This window comes from Agelaius phoeniceus, chromosome Z (assembly GCF_051311805.1).
Source record: "Agelaius phoeniceus isolate bAgePho1 chromosome Z, bAgePho1.hap1, whole genome shotgun sequence".
Classification (NCBI taxonomy): Eukaryota; Metazoa; Chordata; class Aves; order Passeriformes; family Icteridae; genus Agelaius; species Agelaius phoeniceus.
This window is the reverse complement of record NC_135303.1, coordinates 95,453,252-95,468,191: the sequence shown is the minus strand read 5'-3', so window position 1 is coordinate 95,468,191 and position 14,940 is coordinate 95,453,252. Positions and strand designations below refer to the sequence as shown.

The 14,940-nt window shown below is 41.9% G+C and overlaps 1 long non-coding RNA gene across 1 annotated transcript; it reads right to left on the bottom strand.

Annotated features, from left to right (window-relative positions):
* Positions 1-7,388: 7,388 nt before the first annotated feature.
* LOC143692234 (uncharacterized) lies at positions 7,389-11,907 on the bottom strand. Its single transcript, XR_013180128.1, has 3 exons — positions 11,384-11,907; positions 10,219-10,416; positions 7,389-7,485 (listed from the first exon to the last, which is right to left on the bottom strand). It is a non-coding gene; the product is annotated as an uncharacterized LOC143692234 (long non-coding RNA).
* Positions 11,908-14,940: the final 3,033 nt, after the last annotated feature.

The window sequence follows — 14,940 nt, the reverse complement described above, 5'->3', positions numbered from 1 at the left end:
GGCTGCAGGGCACTGCTGACCCACATTCAGTTTGCCATTGGCAGGAGCCCCAGGTCCCTTTCCACAGCACAGTAGCCCAAATTCTATCAGTACTATTAAAGACTGAGGCAAGAGCTCCTGAAGAATTCCCTGTTCAGCCAGGCTGGTCTTTTGCCTCACTGCCTTGCCTTACAACATAAGGTGCTGTCACACACATAAAGGTGTCTGGCCTTCACACCTGTGACCTGAACATGCTGCATCCATCCTGGTGAACCCATCTCAGTCATCTACTCACTTCTGCACTACCACAACAACCCCTTGCTCTCCCTCACTGGTCTTCCTCTAATCTTTGTTAGATTACTAAATCAGTCTTGCAATATTAAAATATCTCAAGGAAATTAAATTCTAGAGGAAAGCCACAAATATGGAATCTTCCCAGCTTAGGCCGTGAAGACTTGGAATATAAGAAGGTACAATGGCAATTACACTATGACTTGAAAGTGCAGGAGAGCATTAAACATGAGGCTAATAATGCACTAATTAACTTGCATCTCACCTGAGTCCATTGATGTGTAAGTGTATATTGAGTTAAACTGTTTTACTATTTCCCATACCGCTATAAATAACACTTTCCTCTCATAAAACATAAATATATCTGTATTACTTCCCAGTTGGTAATGTGCAACTACACATGCACAGTTGGTGAAAAAACACTTGTGAGAAATCTCCAAGTGCCTCCTCATCCTTCCTTGTAGGGTATAGTGATGTCCCATGTTAGCTGCTGCTGTAATACTTTTCTTTCCTGTGGGAGCAGCTAATAACATGTTCTCTCCCCAGAAACAGCAAAACCACAAAACTGATTCACTGGTAATGTATAATTACACATGCTGTAGCTGCAGATTACCTGCTGAGGCATTCATAAGAACAGAGGGAAAAACAATTATTCCAATGTAGGAGTGACTGAAACCAGAGCAAGCCAAAAAACTCAGTAGTGTCATGACTGGCAGAATTTGGAGGCATGGCAATTACTTGTTTTGTTCTCAATAGAGCCTTTCTTTTTTTAACCTGTTGGAATTACAATCCTGTAAAGAGAGAATTTTAGTCTGTGTCATCTTGGGATTCAAATTGTTGACCCAGTGAGGTACTTTGCAAAACAAAATTAACCTCAGGAATAATCCTGTGCACACAGATAAGCCACTGCTGGTTACACAGGGTGCTAGGCAAGTGCTTATGCCACACTTGCACTGCTAAGGAATTCTTTTTGTCTTGGTGAAAGTGTGAGCTATGAAAAGCATTGGCTACATCTTGTAAGAAGCAACATTTGGTCAATCTTTACCATCTTTTTCTTTCAGGCTTCAATCTAGAAATAGTCTCCTCTTAATTCACAAAATGGATAAAAGCAAAATAAACTTCTCTCTATTTAAAGCTTTAACGAAAATTTAAAGAGAATCATTATATGAAAAAGCAGTATTTAAAAGTTATCTCAGAGTAACAACTAAGGATATTTCTATTTTTGGACTTCTCAGCCCTTTGCCTTTACACATCACCAACCTTGTACTGTTGAGCAGCACTTGTGATCACGTACTGAGGATGTTTTCTGTAGAGCAAATCATTCCCTAGTGGCAAAGGATATTGGCCTTCTTACTGAAAACAAGCTAAAAACATGGCTTTAAGACTACAAGAAGTGATGATAGCTGCAAGTGCAAAAATGGGGAACATCTTGATTAATTTTCCTGAGGCATATTTGGGGAAGATCTCCATTGCTCAGTGGAGTGCAACGGAGGTAGGCCCAGCAGCAAGGACAGAAAGGGACACCAGGCACACATGGCACAGCCCACTACTCCCTCTCCATGCAAACAGTCCCACAACACAGCAGTTGGGTGAAAAATCCCTTCAATCTTCTTGGTTCCTTTCCTGACATTTCTACCTCTTGGTGTGAGAAATGAAACCCTGGAGATGAGAGCTCTTTTTTAGAGAAGTAATTGCTAGTTGATGTTAATGAAATGGATAGGGTCTTAATTTGAAGTGTTGGTCTGTTGTTAAACATCGAATGTCAGAGTTCTAGGACTTGCCTTGAGTTGCTGTTGTTCTATGTTACCATTTTACCCTGTATTTGTATCTCTCTCAGTCATACTCTGCATTTGTGCCCCTTTCCATCTCACCTTAGATTTGTATCCATTCCTGTCAGGAACCACTTCCCCTGCTCCCCTGCTCCCAGGCCTTGCACCCGGACTGAATTCAAATGAGAGGCTGTGGGAACTATATGAACCCTCTCAAAACAACAAACCAGCACATGAACTCTGACTTTAACCCCCCAGAACCACACTAAATCACCCACCCTTGACCAGAGCCGGATTCCGTCCTGCCACCATAACTTTAATAGTGCTCAGCTTGGGTGATACCCCTGGCCTACAAGCCAACATCATCTTCCTAAGGATTCTCTTGAGGGTGGAAGCCCCAGCTCTGCCGAGAGACAAAGCTGCACGCACCCTCCTGCTGCACTCCTCCTCCTCCTCAGCACCGTGCTGTGGGAGCAGCGGCGCTGTGCGCAACCCCTCAGGTAATAAAGGCCTTTTTAAAGGAGTCTCCTGGCCATATTTATCACACTGGCACGCCAGCCCGTCAATCTGCCTAACAAAACAGTTTGTGAGGCAGCAGGGCAAATCACGAGCTGATTAGCATTACAATTAACCCTGTATCTGAAAGAAAATAAAAGTTTACTGAAGCAGAGGTGTTCAGAGGCAGCAGTGTGGGGCAGACCACTGTGCTGGCAGGGCCAAAGCACTGGTGAGCTGCTGCAGGAGCTAGAACAAGAGCATGGCAAGGAGAAGGAGAAAATGTAACCCAGTGTAGCCTATGTGCTGTGAAACTTCACTTGAGCTTGAACACTGTTGGTGCAGTTTAACATTATCCTCATCCTAAACCCAAAACACAGCACTGTACCAGCTTCTAGGAACAAAATTATCTCCACCCCAGCCATGGCCAGGACAGCTGTGCAAAGGCTTTCCTTAATAAAGTCAGACATCTATTTACATGCAATATAGTCACAGTTTCGTGTCATTTATGGCCTGTGTTAGGAACACTGACAGGTAAAATTGCTGGAAACTTCCAGGTAAAGAGGAAAAAGGGTGAAATGTTTCCCCATAAATATGGAGATTTGGGGCCAAGTGTAAGTACCTTCACTTGCCTGTGATTAACAAAAAGAACACTATCCCAAGGGCAATATTGTAAGAAAGATCTCAGGTGAGAAACAATCAGGATACACACACACATTGTGGACTGGAAATGGCTGGAACATGTAAGCAGCCATCAGTTTCTAGGCACCAAATGGGAGAGACTCACTTAACTAAGAAGCAATGAAAAAAGCAATGAAAAATCACGATCCCAGAAGCATGTTGTGGGGAGGAGGTTAAAGAAAAGACAAGATAGGTAAGACCCAAAGACCCAGCCCGAAACTAACAAACAAATATTAACTTCTGGAATTCCAAAACAATAGATCAGAGAGAGCCATGACAGACTTCACATCTGCTTGCTTTGCCACAGAGGGACCCTCATGTATGGAAAATACCCCAAAGAACCCTGGGACTATTTTTTGCTCAAGTAACTAATTTCTCCATCTCTATTCATTAACTGCATTCCTCCAGTTCTCCACCATCAGAAACAGCACGAGATTCACAAAAGGTCTGCAGACAAACCACCCGACTAGCAAGAAATGAAGCAATTAATTTCACTACAGAAATATACTACACAAAAGTAGTGCGCCACACTCAGTCTAACTATAAATGCAATTTTCCTCCTGGGTCACCTGATGTAAAGTCCTGATATAGCATTTAGTTGGAACAAGACCCAATCCCTTAAAGAGCTTTTAGCTTCTAATAAATTTTCCTCTTACCCACTTAAGAGGGCCATTATATCCTAGTGAACACGAATTCATCTGCAAGCACAAAGTCTTTGTGACACACAGAATTACTCTAAGTCAAAGCCTGGGCTGGCATTCCCAGGACTCTGATGATGACTTAGTCTGGGACCTGAGGCAAATCACGGAGTATTTGTTAGGGCATCCCTAAAAGTGGCACAAATAACTTCTTGTAACAGATATTCCAGAGCTTTATCAAGTATGTAGGCTGCTTTAAAAGACAAAAGAATTGCTACAGGGTTGCTTTTGATAGAAAATCTTCTTCTGACTTCAGTAGGAATTGGAAGAGGCCTTTAAGAAGCCTACTGCAAACCAGACATGAACCATGCAAAGCAGAATCTGGCTGAATGAATGCAACTGATGGCAGAGGATTTGTAGGGTCTTCCACGGCCACAAGAACTGCTTGTGCAGGCCCAAGCCAGAAGCTGAGCCCAAATGACACTGAGAAACACCAGCCTTACACTCACATTCTTTTAAGGCAGTTACCAACACAGTTCCTGCTTGGGCACATGGATGAAAATGTGATTCCAATCTGCCCTCCAAATGCAACCTGGTAATTTAAAAGCACACTTAAGTCCATTCAATTGGGAATGATTGAACAAAAAAGAAGCACCACTCATTCTAACTTGATTTTATAAATATGATGCTTCTTGACAGTAAATGAATCTTTCTAAACCCCAGTTAAAATGATTGAACTGCTCAAAGAGGATTCTATTAAGTCCTGCATCAACCAGCCTGCCTTTTTTGTCTTATGAGGCAAATAAACAGATTTACAAGAAAACATTTGGTTGAAAAGTAAAGAGTTTCTTCTAAGAATCAAATCCATTCATGTTTTGAACTCATCTGCCAGCTTCTAGCTCAAGGCAAAAGATTTCTATTAATATTTATTTAATAATACATGTTTAGTATTTTACAAATGCTGTTGCAAATCCATAGACAAGGGTAAAAATCTTAGAAGTTAAAACAGTATTCCAAATCAGAGACCAACAGAGCTGAGTAGCAGCTCTGAAGCAAATTCAGAATCAAGAGAACAATCCTCCAAAGTCCTGCTCTCTGTGGCTTGTAATGGTTTGCCAGCAATGGATCCTTCAAATACAGTTTCCAATAGTTGGTGATTTTCTTGCACTCCTATAACATAAATAACTAGATATTTGTGCAGATGATGAGGTGACAAACATAACTCCTGGGTGAGGATAGTGGGAAAAGTCTCCATTTGTCAGGGTCTAATTCCTCACAGAAGTTTTACATCCTCTGGAACAAAATCAGTGATAGATGGACATGGGACCATGTTCTACCCACTGTGTTTCAGATAAACAGGTAGCTCAAATGATTCTAACATGTGCTATTTCTGCAGTCAAAAATAAACTCTCCAGTTCTTCCTCTAGATGTTTGCTCTTACAAGCTTTTGCATAAAATTTCCCTAGCAGGCCATTTTGGACAGACAGTGTCTGCTTGTCCATTATCCTGAATGAGAATGCTTTTCACACAGCAGAATACTAAAAAAATCTAGACACTTCTTTAAAAAAAGGAAAACGACAATGAAAGAGGAGGTGCAGTGAGCCTACATAGTCACAGATTGGAGAGCAGCATTTTAAAAGGGAAACATTATTTATTGCACTAATACTGTAATTACAATGTCGTTTTTGTAGAACAATGACTATTTTGATTAAGGCACTCATCAGCAGCCCCACAGCTGAAAGCACCACAAGTAATGTAGAGATGTTCCAGTGCCCAACCACCCCTGTGAGTGAAAAACCTTTTCCTGATATCCAACCTAAACCTTCTGTGACACAGCTGGAGGCCATTCCCTTGGGTCCTGCCCCTGGCCACGCGAGTGAAGAGATCAGTGCCTGCACCTCCACCTCCCCTGGTGAGGATATTGAAGACCACACTGAGGTCTCCCCTCACTGAGTCTCACCCTTGGATGATCTCAGACACACTGAGGATTGTCAGAAGAGCATTAATAAACTGTTAAACAATCTGTAATTTATTACAGCTCTGGAATTTGTTTTCATACAGGCAGATCCAAGCCAGCATAAATTCAGATAAGGAAGCACGTATTATGTTACCTTGCACACTACACTCTGTTACAGATGAGAGTATTTTATGTAGGTCAGGCACTGCTTCCCTGGAGCCAGAGAAAAAGCCATAAGGAAATCAGAGCAGTGTCAGGCCTTATTTCAGTGATCCAGCATACTCCAAAATTTCAATTATGCAGAGATTGTGTCTCTCTGGCCTTGTCTACCAACATACCAACATCAACTCCTCCAAGGCTAAGTGCTGCAGCCCAGACAGGAGACATCTCATGATGCAAACCCAGAGAAAACTCCTTGCACTCATGAGGAAACAATAATGTTTTGTCAGTTGGAAAAAGAACAGAAAAATCAAAGTGATGGTAATTTTCAACTCATTGCAACACTGAGCTGCAAAATAAGTTTTTGGGAGCAGAAGGCAGCTCTCTGGCCCTTACAGTGAGAAGAACAATGTTATTAAAAGAAGCAGTCTTGCATTTCTCTCTCCCTTTCCTTAAACAAGTGAAAGAGGGAGAGAGAAAGCTGAAAGAGGGTCTGTGCTTCACTCTGGCTGAAAAACCTCTTTATCTCTAACAGGCGGAAGAAAAAGAATTTCAAGAAGCCAGAAATAAAAATGAGTATTTTGTGTTCTATCTTGCTGTCTCAGGAGATAATTATCTATTCTTACAGTAAGTTCCCCTTTTTTTGCTATTGTACAACGGTATGCTGATATTCTGGCAGCTAAAAGGCTCAAAACACAATGTTACCTCTCCCTTACCTTTCCTAGCAGGGCTCACAATTTATTTTTATAACACACCACCCCATTTTTCACTACCATTATCTACCTAGGAATTCCACCCTTATCAAAAACCTGAGAGATTCTCAAAGAGAACAGAAAGGTGTTAAACTGTGAAGAGATACAGAAAGAAGTACACAAATCACACACAATACTGCATTATAGTAAACAGGTGAAGAGTGTACAATGGAAAAAGAAAATATATGCACTCACAATATATTCACATTATGAATACCTTAATTCCCTTCTGTCTGGAAGGCAGCATAAATGCCCCTATATTCTACTTTGCTCCACAGTGATTTTCCTAATTTAAATAAACCAAGTAATCTAGAAAGGTTTTTCTCATCACACCTGTGAGAAACTGTTCTTACTGAGTCTGGGACCACAGGTAAGCAGGGAAATTTAGCTATCAACTCTGCAAAACTCTGTTGAAAGAACAATCCCAAATTCTACACATCTACCCTTGTCCCAGATTAAGTTCTGTAAAGAGAGCTATTGCTCTTTTTTCCCTCCTCTCTCCTCAAATAAATGTACATGTCTGCAGAGCTGTGGATCTCCTTTCCATGCCATCATCCATGGTTTGGACTGCTTTCCCCCTCTGCAATAAGAAGTAAGCTATATTTTAAATGTAAGCCACCAGTATGGGCTAATTGTTTGCCTTCCTTACCCTGATTCCAAGCTCCACATTCTCTCCTCCATATACTTCCATGCCTTCATCCAGCAATCCAATCTCTTGGAAGTATTCTCTGTCCACTATGAAGCATCCAAGCAGTGCAGGACTTCTGGAAGAATAAATCATCAGCAACCAAAATTAGCAGATAAATTATGAAGAATTTTATTTTTCAGGCACAGACTGTATTTATCATTGCTACGTAAAATGATGCAGCAAAACAGATTCTTAAGAAAGTATTTCTCAAAGAGCTTTATTGAGCCTTGCCTTCTGACATTCCTAATTCTAAAGTGAAATGAGCACCATTGAAGGAAATTAGAGTCAAATTATTGGACATAAATATTCACCAGAGCAGTAAGGATTTCAGTGCTAGTAGTGTGAGATCCAGGTGCCCCAGTTTTGTTTCTGGGGCACCAGCCAGTGTAGCCTCTGTCCTTGCTAAGTCCTCAAGGCTCTTGCCTGTGACAATTGCAAATGATGTGCAGTTCTGTGTGTTTAGCCAGAAGCCAGGTTCAGCTAGAGCTAAAAACTTGTGTCTGGAAGCTTACCTAAAGAAAGAGATTATTTCTTGAATAGGACCATCCAGATACATTTTTTTAATACAGAATCAAGCAAAGCCTGCCTTTACCAGCATAACATTAGTCCATTACCCTGAGCCAAACCTAAACAAATCACATAGCTTTACTGGATCAGTAAACTCTACTTATGTCATGGTGGGAACCAACCAATTTTTGCTACACAGAGCAAATTTTAGTCAGGTAAGAGTTCAGCCACAGAGGGTACAATTTCACCTTATGAGTAGAGGATACAGAGTCATTTAGCCTTTTCATTTTTCTCCTACCTTATAATCCACAATTGCAAGAAATAAATATGTGTTTTCAGATTATTATGCTGGCACTCTGGTAATGACAAGATATTAATTAGCAGTACAGGAGAAATCACCCTGCTTTTATGGAGAACACTCAAGCTACAGCTAGTGGACACATCTGCTTTCAAACAGATCATAGGCTGTCTTAATCACAAATTGTACAGTTCTACAGAAATCTATATATGCCTCCAAGTGCTATAGTACCCGTTTTATAGCAATGAAAGACCATCTTTGATGTATTTATTAATGAAGAAAATAGCAGTTAACATCAATACAAAACTTATGCTTCATTTATGATAGGTACTTTTGCCTTTGTTGTTGTTTTTAAGTGTTTCTCAGTGCACCTGCTTCCCTTTGCTATAATTCTAAAAGAATAATGGAGGCAGATAGAAACCATCCATCAAGACACATGGCTTTGTTTGTTGGTGTGCTTGTTTTAATTATCCAACACACACATGCAGCATATTGCACTGAATTAAAAAATGTGCCAGGGAAAGAGCTAGGGAACAAACCTGAAATTCATAAAGTACATGCACTGCCCAGTCCTCATGTGGAACAGAGTTTGGGGGTAAAATGGAAAAGTCATTACTTGGTGTTTCACTACTTTTAATTTTAAAAATCATAATGGTTACTCTGTATAATTAATCACAGGATCATAGAATGGCTTGGGCTGGAAAGGACTTGAAAGATCATCTCATTCCAAACCCCAGCCATGAGCAGGTACATCTTCAAACAGATGAGGTTGCTCAGAGCCCCATTCAGCCTGGCTTTGAACACCTCCATGAATGGACATCCATAACCTCCCTGGCAACCTGTTCCAGTGCCTCACCACACTCACAGAGAGAATTTCATCTCAATATCTAACATAACCCTGCCTTCTGTCAGTTTAGAGCTGTTCCCTCTTGCCCTATCACTACCTACTTCTGTCCCTTACCAGTTTTCTTGGAATCACCATTTAGGTACTGGAAGGTGCTGTAAACCTCCCTGGAGCCTTTTCTTCTCCAGGCTGGACAACCCAAACTCTCTCAACCTGTCTTCACAGGAACATTTTTATAGTGTCAACAGAGTTCATTAACAGCAATAACTATTTCTAATGCTGTGGAAATTAACCCCTTTTCACGTTTGTCTTTGGCAAACCTGTTAATTTTTATCTCCTGCTTTCCAATTCTAGGTTCTGTTCATAGGTCAGTGCAGTTCAGAGGGTGTTAAACTGACAGAACCTGAGAAAAGTGCCTGCCTGCCAAGATAGCTGCTGGATGAAAAACAGCTGCCAGTGCTGTTTGAGGTTCTGCTTTCAGGAGGTAAGAACAGCATTCACACTTCCTTTCTGCAGGGAGCTGGAGCACAGGTACCAGTGCCCTCCTTGGAATGAATGTGTGTCTACAAGCAAGGCCTGTACTCTCAGCAGAGCTGCTCAGTGGGTTCAGAGGGTACTACTCCCCTCCCTGAGACAAAGGGATTGTTCTGTACCAGTCTGACAACACTCTGGACATGGGAACAAAGTGCAGACCCAGACTGTCCCAAAGCAAGGACCCAATGCAGCCTTTGCTCACAGTGTCACTGACCAGACATTAACTCCTGGGACACAGCACAGCTGTGCACCTATGTGACAACACTATAAAGAACACAGCTGTCAGGTCAGCTCTGCTTATGCAACGTAACTGCAAAGAAAATTCCATTTCTGGCCCGTAAGCACTAAATTAGCAGGCAAGACATTTGGAGAACAGAGTGCTGCTGAGCAGCCCTGCCTACCACTCCACTTGGGCAGGAAACCTGTTTAAAAAGATCTACTGAAAACAAAAGTTTCCTTTAAAAACATCTACTGAAAACAGGAGTTTTCTTGATGACTGTGTAGGCATCAAGGACATTTAAGTATTTGAAGTTTACAGTCAGTAAAACCTATCACACAGCTGAGCCCACTTGCCCCCTGTCACACCCAGGAGAGCTTTTAGACACTGTAATTTAGTTATTTATTACCTTATTGGAGCAGTTGTGTTCTCCAGTTTCCACCAGGACTTAGGAGGGTTCAGATACCTGCACCACAGCTCCCAGTCAAAGCCTTGTGCTGAGAGGGGATACTCCTCTATTTCAAAATTATCATACTTAATGTTATCGAATGATGGAGAAATTACTCTTTTCCTGTTTTCTTTTATCCTGGTGAGCACTGGTTCAGCCCTAAAAAAAAAGAAATACACTGTTAAGATTACACCAATGCAAGCATAGCACTGATGGAAATCATGGAGTAGTTTGGTTTGGAAGGAGCCCTTAAAGAGTATTTAGTCCACCACCAAATAAACAATACAGCAGCTAATGCTGTATTTTTCAGAAGGAGCAAAGTCTAAAGCTGTTACCCATTCAGAGCCCTTTCTGCCCCAAAATAATACACTGCAACATATTCTCTAGGAGGCTCTGTTGTTAACCTTGATTTGAGCTGGTGGATGGAAGAAATGAGTATCTGCATATCATAGAGCATTTATACCCTTGCTACCAAGTAATGACAACTTCAGGCTCGCAACACTATCAAGGACATCAGGAGCAGAGTTAATAATAGATCTATCCTAGAGACAGAAGCTCTTGCCATTTTACCTCACTTTTACTTAAGGAGCAAGGGAGATATTAAATCCAGACTGAACACGGTAAAACACATTATTTTAGTTATGTTTACTTTTGCAGAGTGGCCAAAATAACCAAAATAACGCTTCTTGGTTTACACTGTAGAATGTAAAAGAAACATAATATTTTTTAATGAAGATACATTCACCCTCATGGGCAAAGGGCTACATTACTGGAGGAGATTTTTAATGTGCAGTTCTCTAATATGATTTAACTACCTTGCAATCAGATCAGCAGATTACTCAAACCATAAAAATGTATCTAGATCATCTTACACAGCACAAACACATTTTTCCTGCTTGTTATTAAGTATATGAGATAAGTGAAACAATTATCCCTCACACATCAGGTTCACAAGCAGGGTTAACCCTCACCTCCCTGAAAGTGCTCAGCAGAGTATTTTTGCCAGCCTCGGAGACTGACAAGCATAAATGTATGTACACATGTACAGCATATACAGATATATATACAAGTACTTGAAAAATAATAGGCATATATATAAAACCACAAGCAGAAAGGAAAGTATTACCTCACACCTCACCCCGCGCCACAGCCAAAAGCAAAGGAGCCGCAAGGGGAAGCAGCACGGGCGGGCCGTAAACACCCCCTCAGAGACGTTCTCCTCTTAAAACACGAAACATAACTTTCCTGAGAAACAGGACGGAAGAAGCACCTGCCAGCCGCACGCGTTCCCAGCGAACAAAGACCCACCAAGCTGCCGGAGCCCGCCAGCACCTTCCGGCAGGCGTGAGGAACGGGGCCCCAGCCACACCCTCACAGTCGAGCAGCACTGAGCAAAGGAGCTAAAAAGCCTCTAAAAGGGACGGAACACCGCCCGCTCACAGCTGCCGCCCACCCCCGCAGAAGTCCTCAAAAGAACGAGGAACAGCTGCGCCGCACAGCTCCCCACCCTGCTGAGGATTTCTGAGGGCGGGCACCCGTGAGGGGAGGGCTCTTCCCGCCCTCAGAGGCCTGAAAACGGGCGGGAAGCCGTGAGGGGGCAGCGTTTCCGCCCTCAGCCTCGCCTCCGGGTCGGCGAACAGATGGACACGGACCGGCGGAGACTTCCGGGTGCCTGCGCATGGCAAGTTAATTTTTTTTGCTATCTTTTTGTGCGTTTTTTTTTCTGTGTGTTTGGATTTTTGTTTTGGTTTGTTTTTGAGTTTGGCCCCCAAAGCCTCCTCAGAGCCCTGCGGGGGGAGCCGGGTCCGTCCTGACGGAGGTGAGGGTGAACCAACCCTTCCGTGGGGTGCCTCCCTCAGACCCCAAACCAAAATAAAACACCCTCAGAAAGCCTTGTTAAACACAACGAACAGAACGGTCTTTCAGGTGTTCTTAGAATATTTCAGGAGAATCTTTTCCAATATTTCTCAAATATAAGAACTGTTCCTCAAATGGTAGAAGGCCAATCAGCACAAAAAAGTGGTTTAAAACCAAGTTGGCATCACTAGATTCTCAGTCTAAGTAAGCTCTGAGAAAATATAAAGAGAGTGATAACAATGATTTGCATTGCTTGTGCAAAGTCTGCTAGAACAAGTGTGAATGGGTTTCTTTGTTGTAGAAAACTGTTGAAATGGAACAGAGAAATACCATGGCAGCATTGGTGTGGAACTTAGGAAAGAAATGGGTTGATTTATAGAATGTGTGCAGGTGTTTATTCTGTGGGGTTTTTCGTAAAGCAAGTTATATTTATAAAGCATGAATTTTATTTTAAAAACTTGAAGAACTGGGGAAAAGCAGAAACTGACAATCCGCTTTAAATCTAACGTAGCATCTCCAACACCAAATGCTATCTTATGCAATGTTTGCTTTCCTAAGTAATTTAACCAATACATTTTGACACGTGCTGTCTATTATCCATCTCCTGCACGTTTAATGACTGCTCTATAGTTAGAAGTCTGGAGGATTCTAGGAAATTTCTTCTACATGGTTTACGAATCATCTTACTTAAACCCCAATTGTCCCCATTTTCAGTCTGAACCTGCAGCAGTCTGTGGCAGTTTCATGGCAGAGTTGCTTTGTTGCAGTCTCACAGGCTCTCATCTTTAGTAAAAGACAAGGAATTGGTTTGCATGTCCCATTTTTCTCTGATGGTGTTGCAAGCAAATCCTTTTTACTTCAGTCTGGCTGCTTTTCACATATTTAAAAATGTGCTCTTGCTTTTGATTGCTTCTCAAACATCTCTGTTAGTGTTTTACCCATTATATTCTGCATTTGTGATTTTTCTCCATTCAGACCCAGCTAACTTTACTTTTTAAAGGGGTAGTTTTATTCATGATGATTCCCAGCCAGATGTCATTTCCTGACCTAAGCATTCCCCAGCACCTCTTAGATTTCCCAGATATTAATGAAAGTACTATCTTGGTATATAAAACTGGCACTTGTTTCTAGCAGCTGAGGTATTAATGATAGATGGAGTAGGTTGTTTTACCCCAAGGCGTTGCTCTAATTCCAAATAAATGTGTGCTTTTCTTTTTTGTGCTGTCTCTTCACTTTTGCCCTGAGCTCCTGGTCCAGGTTCAGGAGAATGAGCTGCAGTGCTACACTGATAGATCGTTGTGTCTAACAGCAGATACAAGGAAGCTTTTAGTAACTCTAAAGCTTCCCTGTCGTTCAAGGCATCGTTTTCCTTGTATGTGTCCCAAACATGGGAAACACAGCTGGAAATACCAGTGTAGGAACATGGGAAGCTTCTGCCCAGCCGTTTAACCAGTTCAGTTTAGCTCTGTGCTGATGGAACTGTGAGATGTGTTTTCTTTGCATTCCTAATGAGCACAGAACAGAGGGGAAGGCTGCTAGTTTAAAGCAAAAAGCTTATTTTTAAAAGTCTGTGGTAATTCCTCACTCTTAAAGAAGTTTACTGTGGTCTATGAGTGTGTGTGGAAAGAAGGTTTGGGTTGTTTGGGTTGTTTGTTTGTTTGTTTTTCTTTGCTTGCATGTTGCTGACCTAACATTCTACATAATTCCAGTGTGTTTTCAAAGGTTCTTGCTAGATTTGAAAAGTTTCCAGAGAAGAAATTGTCTGGTCTAGAGTATGAGTTTCATCTAACTGTAGAGGAAAGATCTTATGAGATTTGTAATACTCTCTCAGGTTCTGAAAAACCTTTAGATCAATTTTATACTGATAACTGGGTTTAATACTCTGCTTTTCATTCACAAAAACAAAAACTTGGGTTAAAATTAATGTGTTGCAAAGTAGGTCTACCTCGGTTTATTGGTTCTGTCAAAAACCTTACTGTGTACTAACAGATATGTAATGTCCTTTTGAAACCCTGTCCATGAATTCCATGTTGGAATCCCCTAGTTCAGGAAAGCCTTTTTGGAGAGTCTTGGTGAGACAATTTTGTGTGAAAGCTTAACGTGTAACCATTTCATCCCTCCAGTGTTACCTGTGCAGATTGGCAGTGGCATTGCACTCTAGGTCTGCTGAATCCATTTCCTGTGCACAGAAACCACAACAGTCACTTGTAGGTGGAGTAGGTCAGGAGTGTGGACATGGGCAGTGCAGGGGGTGGTGCCAAAAGGAGGAGAAGAAGAGAAATGAGGAATGTAAGGAACAGCTCTCTGGCTTTAGCTGTGGGTGTCCCTGAAGGCTGCTCGAGCAGTGCAGCCACACGTGAGGGAAAGGCTTTCCCTGCAGCCACAGCACCCAGGCCATCGTCACACAGGAAACTTCCAAGCACTGCTGAACTTGGTTGTGTCAATGCCAAACTGCTGGATCGATTGATGGGCCAGAAGTGGCAGCTTGGGGAAATATTTGGCCATCCTCTAAAGGAGAAAAGTGAGGGCATAAAACTGGCGGTGAGAGGGTGATTGTTCATTAGAGACTGTGTGATGTAAGAGGTTTAAAAATGGCTTGTTCCTGAGTCAGTGGAGCTTCTCTGAGGCAATCTTCTCACGCATGTTCTCTGGTGCTTTTTGGTATAAATGCCATTATTCTCCAATGCAGCATTCAGTTGGGCTGCAGGTTTTAGTATTGCTTAGGTAATCAGAGCTTTGAGAATGTATTTCTGGACTGGAGTAGATCTGCTGGTGTTGACATCTTTGAAAAGGTTGGCTGCTTGAAATTCAGTTTTGCCTGGGTGA